General features: G+C 34.9%; 1 long non-coding RNA gene across 1 annotated transcript; it reads left to right on the forward strand.

Annotated features, from left to right (window-relative positions):
* The first annotated feature begins 416 nt into the window (after positions 1 to 416).
* Positions 417 to 5,625, forward strand: LOC120862018. The gene is made up of 3 exons (XR_005720680.1): positions 417 to 440; positions 641 to 649; positions 5,560 to 5,625. It is a non-coding gene; the product is annotated as an uncharacterized LOC120862018 (long non-coding RNA).
* The last annotated feature ends 1,399 nt before the right edge of the window (positions 5,626 to 7,024 follow it).

The raw sequence follows: 7,024 nt of genomic DNA on the forward strand, positions 1-7,024 counted from the left end.
ACTTTGGTTTTGTTTGTTCTTTCTCTAGCTGTTCTAGGTGTAAGGTTAGGTTGTTTATTTAAGATTTTTCATGTTTCTTGAGGTACGATTGTATTGCTATAAGTTTCCTCCTAGAACTGCTTTTGCTGCATCCCATAGGTTTGGGGGCTTAGGGCTTCCATGGTGGCTCAGACAGTAAGAATCCACCTGCAGTGCGAGAGACCTGGGTTCAGTCTCTGGATTGGGAAGATACCCTGGAGGAGGGCATGGCAACCTACTCCAGTATTCTTGCCTGGAGAATCCCTATGGACAGAACAGCCTGATGTGTTAAAGTCCATGGGGTCACAGAGAGTCAGACATGACTAAGCGACAAAGCACGTAGGTTTTGGACCGTTGTGCTTTTATTTTCATTTGTTTCTAGATATTTTTTTAATTTGTTTGATTTCTTCAGTGATCCATTGGTTGTTTAGTAGTATATTGTTTAGCCACTGCATGTTTGTGTTTTTAATATTTTTCTTGTTTATTTCTAGTCTCATCAGTGTTCTGATGAGAGACAATGCTTCATATAATTTCAATTTTCTTAAATTTATTAAGGCTTATAGTGTCACACATGACTGAATTGACTTAACAGCATAATGGTGTCATGAGTTCATTCCTGGAGGGTATTCATGTGCACTTGAGAAGAACATGTAGTATGGTGCTTTGGGATGGAGTGCAGAGCCCTTTCCTTTTAGCTTAAATGTTTTTCTTTTTAGCTTACATAAGTCCCTTTAACATTTCTTATATGCAAGTTTAATGGTGATAAACTCCTTTAGCTTTAGCTTGTATTGAAAACTATTTATCTCTCCTTCAACTCTGAGAGATAATTTTGCCAGGTAGAGTATTCTTGGTTGGAAGGTTTTGTGTGTGTGTGTGTGTTTTTTTTTTAATATACTATGAACTTCCCCTGTGGTTTCTCAAGTTTCTGTTAAAAAATATTGTCTTATTTTTATTTCCTTGTATATAACAAATTGTTTTTTTCTTGGTGCTCTTAAGATTCCTTTCTTTAACTTTTGAGATTTTAATTATGTCTTGGTGTGGGTCCCCAAGGTAGAGAAGTTTTTAGCCACTATTACTCAAATCAGTTTTCTGTCCCTTTATCCATCTAATTCTGAAGCTCTGATAATGTGAATGTTCATCAAACTATGTTATCTGATAATGTTATCTAATTCTGAAACTCGAATAATGTGAATGTTCATCCAATTGATGTTCCATAAGTTCCTTGACCTGTCTTTACATTTTAAAACTGTTTTCTCTTTGCTGCTCTGAATGAGACCATTGCCCTCTCCTTGAGTTCGTTGATCTTTTCCCCTGGTTCATATAGTCTGCTGTCAAATCCCTGGATTGTATTTTTCAGTTCATTTATTGTATTCTTCAGCTCTATGACTTCTTTTTGTTGTTGATGATGTTCATATCATTTTTATTGCTATTATTATTGGCTTCTTGTTTGCTCCTCTAATAGATAGTATGATCCATATGTATATTGTATATATACACACACTCACATACACATATGTATATGAACTGAAGTATAAGTGACTTAAAATGTGTTAGTTTCAGGTGTACAGCACAATGATTTAGTTTTATATATGTGTGTGTGTGTTTATATACACACACAGATTCTTTTCCCTTATAGGTTATTACAAAAAATTGAATATAGTTCCTTGTGTTATACAGTAGGTCCTTGTTGGTTATCTGTTTATATATATTAATACTAGTGTGTGTATGTTAATCTCAAACTCCTAATTTATCCATATCTCACACCTTTCCCTTTTGGTAATGATAAGTTTGTTTTCAGTGTTTACAGTTCTATTTCTATTTTGAAAATAAGTTCATTTGTATCATTTTTTAAGATTCCACTTAAGTGATATCATATATTTGTCTTTCTTCATCTGGCTTAGATAATCTCTAGGTCCATACATGTTGCCACAAATGGCATTATTTTATTCTTTTTTATGGCTAAGTAATATTCCTGTGCATGTTTGGGTTGTGTGTGTATAATCACATCATCTTTATCCATCAGTGGACATTTAGGATGCTTCTGTGTCTTGGTTATTATGAATAGTGCTACTCTGAACATTGGGGGACATGTATATTTTTGAATTAGCATTTTCTCCAGATGTGTGCCCAGGAGTGAGATTACAGATTCATACAACAACTCTATTTTTGGTCTTTTAGGAAACCTCCATTCTGTATTCCATAGTGATTACACCAATTTACATTTCCACCAATAGTGCAGGAAGATTCCTTTTTCTCCATATCCTCTCCAGCATTTGATATTTGTAGATATTTTGATGATGCCAATCTGACTGGAGTGACATTACACCTCAGTTTAGTTTTGATTTGCATTTCCCAAATAGCAATATTGAGCATCTATTCACATTGGCCACTTGTATGTGTTCTTGGGAGAAGTGTCTATTTAGGTCTTTTTCCTACTTTTTTAATAGGGTCATTTGATTTTTTTTTATATGGAGCTGTACAAGCTATATATTTTGAAAATTAATTCCTTGTCAGTCTAATCATCTGTAAATATTTTCTCCCATTCCACAGGTTGTCTTTTCATTTTGTTTATGGTTTCCTTTGCTGTACAAAATCTTTTAAGTTTCATTAGGTCCTACCTGGGGCTTCCTGGTAGCTCAGATGATAAAGAATCCACCAACAATGCAGGAGACCCAGGTTTGATCCCTAGATTGGGAAGATCCCCTGAAGAAGGGAATGGCAACCCACTCCAGTATGCTTTCCTAGAGAGGACAGAGGAGCCTGGTGGGTTACAATCCATGAGGTCTCAGAGTCAGACATGCTGAGCAACTACACTTCAGACTTCAGGTCCCATTTGTTCATTTTTGTTTTCACTTCCATTACTCTAGAAAATGGATTTTAAAAAATACTGCTGAGATTTATATCAAAAAAGTGTTCTGCCTATGTTTTCTTCTAGGAGTTCTAGAGTATCTCCAGTTTTATATTTAAGTTTATAATAGGTAGTCCATTTTGAGTTTATTTTTCTGTATGGTGTTAGAGAATGTTATGAATTTCTTTCTTTTACATGTAGCTGGCCAGTATTGCAGCACCAGTTACTGAGGAGGTTGTCTTTTCTCCAATATGTATTCTTGCCTCATGTGCCATAAATTGATTGACCATAGGTGTGTTAGTTTATTTCTGGGCTTTCTATCCTGTTCTATTGATCTCTATGTCTGTTTTTGTACTAGTACGATACTGTGTTGATTACTGTATTTTTTTTTTTTTTTTTTTTTTAGAATAGTCTGGAGTTTGATCACCCAGTTCGTCCAGCTCCATTTTTATTTCTCAAGATTGCTTTGGGTATTTGGAGTGTTTTGTGTCTCCAAAGAAATTTTAATTTTTTTTTCATTTATTTCTTTGGAAAATGTCATAGGTAATTTAAGAGAGACAGTATTGAATCTGTAGATTGCTTTGGGTAGTGTAGTTATTTTGACAATATTGATTCTTCTTCTAACCCAAGAACATGGGATATCTTTCCATCTGTCATCTTTGACTTCTTTCGCTGACATCTTATAGTTTTTGGAGTATAGGTTTTTGTCTCCTTAGATGGGTTTTTTCCCTAGGTATTTTATTCTTTTTGTTGCAGTGGTAAATGGGATTGTTTCCTTAATTTCCCCTTCTGAGCTTTCACTGTTAGTGTATAGAAATGCAAGAGATTTCTGTGAATTAATTTTGTATTCAGCAACTTTACTGAATTCAATGATTAGCTCTAGTAGTTTTCTGGCAGCATCTTTAGGATTCTCTAGGTGTTGTATCATGTAATCTGAAAATCGTGACAGTTTTACTTCTTTTCCAATTTGAATTTCTTTTAAGTTCCTTTCTTCACTGATTGCTCTGGCTGGGACTTTGAAAACAATGTTGAATAAAAGCGGTGAGAACTGAGCTCCTTGTCTTGTTCCTGAACTTAGAGGAAATGCTTTTAGCTTTTCACCACTGAGTATGATGTCAGCTGCAGGTTTGTTGTGAAGTGAAGTCGCTCAGTCATGTCCGACTCTTTGTGACCACATGGACTGAAGCCAGGCTCAGTCTCATCCATGGATGTAACCGGGCTCCTCCATCCATGGGATTTTCTAGGCCAGAATACTGGAATGGGTTACCATTTCCTTCTCCAAGGTTTGTCATATATGGCCTTTATTATATTGAGGTATGGAGAGTCTTGATCACAAAAGGATGATGAATTTTGTCAAAAGTATTTTCTACATATATTAATATGATCATATGTTTCTATTTCCTTCAGTTTGTTGATATGATGTGTCACACTGATTGATACTGAAAAATCCTTGAGTCCCGACTTGGCAGGATCATATCTAGGATCCCAGGGACTAGATCGCTAAATCGCTAGGATCCCAGGGACTAGATTGTTAAGTCGCTTCAGTCGTGTCCAACTCTGTGTGACCCCATGGATGGCAGCCTACCAGGCTCCTCCGTCCCTGGGATTCTCCAGGCAAGAACACTGGAGTGGGTTGCCATTTCCTTCTCCAATGCGTGAAAGTGAAAAGTTAAACTGAAGTCGCTCAGTCATGTCTGACTTCTCCAGACCTCATGGACTGCAGCCTACCAGACTCCTCCGTCCAAGGGATTTTCCAGGCAAGAGTACTGGAGTGGGTTGCCATTGCCTTCTCCTATGATCCTAGATCATATTAATAGTAATAGTCTTGTGATCTGTTTAATGTATTGTTGGATTCAGTTGATAGTATCTTGTTGAGGATTATTTGGTCCATATTTAATCAGTGGTATTGGCCTATAATTTTCCTTTTTGTGGTATTTTTGTGTGGTTTTTGTATCAAGGTGGTGATGGCCTGATAGAATGAGTCTGGGAGCGTTCCTTCTTGTGCATTTTTTTTTTTTTTTTTTTTGGAATAGTTTCAGAAGAATAGGTCTTAACTTTCTCTGAATGTTTGATGGAATTTGCCTGTGAAACCATCTGGTCCTGGACTTTTGCTTTTTTTTTAATTACAGCTTCAATTTAAGTACTTTTGAATGGTCAGTTCATATTTTCTGTTTTATCCTGGTTCAGTCTTGGGAGATTATACCTTTTTTATGAATTTGTCTATTTCTTCCAAGTGGCCCATCTTATTGGCTTGTAGTCTCTTGTGATCCTTTGTAATATTGTAGTGTTGAGTCTAACATCTATCATATATCTGATTTTATCGATTTGGACCATCTTCCTTTTTTTCTTTAAGAGTGTCTCTAAAGGTTTCTCACTGCGTATCTTTTCAAAGAATTAACTTTTTCATTGTTTTCCTAGACTGTTTCATTTATTTCTGCTCTGATTTTATGATCTTTTTTCCTCCTACTGACTTTGGGTTTTGTTTAATTCTTATTTTTCTAGTTACTTTATGTATAAGGTTGGATTTTTTTGAGATTTTCTTTTTTTGTATCCTGATATAATGTTGTATTAGTATGAGCTTCCCTCATATATCTGCTTTTGCTGCATACTGGACTATTATGTTTTCATTTTCATTTGTCTCTAGGTTTTCTAAAATCTACTCTTTGGTATTCAATGATCCATTGGTTTTTTAGTAGCATATTGTTTAGCCTCCACATGTTTGTGCTTTGGGCTTTTTTTTTTTTTTTTTTTTTCTTCTTGTGGTTGATCCATTCTTCCAGGCTGTCTTTTGGTTGGAGCATTTAATCTATTTACATTTAAGGTAATTATCAATACATATATTCTTATTGCCATTTTATTAATTGTTTTTAGATTTGCTTTAATAGTTTTTTTATTTTCTTATTATTCTCTTGTGATTTGAGGACTTTAGTGTTGTTTGGAATCATTTCTCTTTTTTGTGTGCATATCCATTTTAGATTTTTGTTTTGTGGTTACTATGAGATTTAACATAGCAGTCTGTATAATATACAGGGTTGTTTTAGGTTGCTGGTCTCTTAATTTTAAATGCAGTTGAAATATTCTGCATTTGTACTCTCCAGCTCTCAAAATAACTGGTTCTGAGCTATCTGTATGTGAATGGTTTCCTTTCTTTACTGTATAGTTCCTTTACCTGTGAGCATTCCCATTTCATAATTTTCTTGTTTCTAGTTGTAGAATTTTGTTTTCTGCTTAGAGAAGTTTCTTTAGCATTTGCTGCAAGGCTGGTCTGATATGTTAAATTCTCTAAGCTTTTGCTTGTCTGTAAAGCTTTTTATTTCTGCATCAAATCCAAATAATATCCTTGCTGGGTACAGTATTCTTAGTTGTGGGTTCTTCCCTTGCATCGTAGTAAATATAAATGACACTTCATTTCTGACCTGTAGAGATTATACTGAAAAATCAGCTGATACACATATAGGAATTCCCTTGTATCTTATTGGTTTTCCCTTATTTCTTTTGATATTCCTTTTTGCCAACTTGATTACTGTTAGTCTTGCCTGGATCTCTCTGTGCTTTCTGCAGTTTGGTGACTGTTTTCTTTCTCATGTTAGAGAAGTTTTCAACTATTATCTCTTCAAATATTTTCTCAGGCTCTTTTTTTTGGTGTTGATCTCCTTCTGAGACACTGATACTGTGAATATTGGTGCATTTGACCTTGTCCCAAATGTTTCTTAAGCTGTCTGCATTTCATTCTTTTCTCTTTATTCTGTTCTGTGGGAGTGATTTTTCACCCCTTCTGTCTTCCAGTTCACTTATCCATCCTTTTACCTCATTTATTCTGCTGTTGATTCCTTCTAAGTATATATTTTCATTTCAGTTATTGTGTTATTCTGTGTTGTTCTTTATATTTTCTAAGTCCTTATTAAAATTTTCCTATAATTTCTCACTCTGGGCATCCATTCTTTTCTTCATTCTTGAATCATTTTTATGATCATTATGTTGAAGTCTTTTTTGGGTAAATTACCCCTATTTCTGCATCACTTAGTTGTTCTTCTTGTGTTTTATCTTGTCCCTTGACCTGGAAGAAACATATTCCTCTGCCATCTCATTTTTTTAAAAAATTTCTACTGATGTTGCTATGTTTGTAGTAAGTTTGTTATTTTTATCGAGTTGGAGATG

Source organism: Oryx dammah, unplaced genomic scaffold (genome assembly GCF_014754425.2).
Source record: "Oryx dammah isolate SB20612 unplaced genomic scaffold, SCBI_Odam_1.1 HiC_scaffold_3, whole genome shotgun sequence".
Lineage (NCBI taxonomy): Eukaryota > Metazoa > Chordata > Mammalia > Artiodactyla > Bovidae > Oryx > Oryx dammah.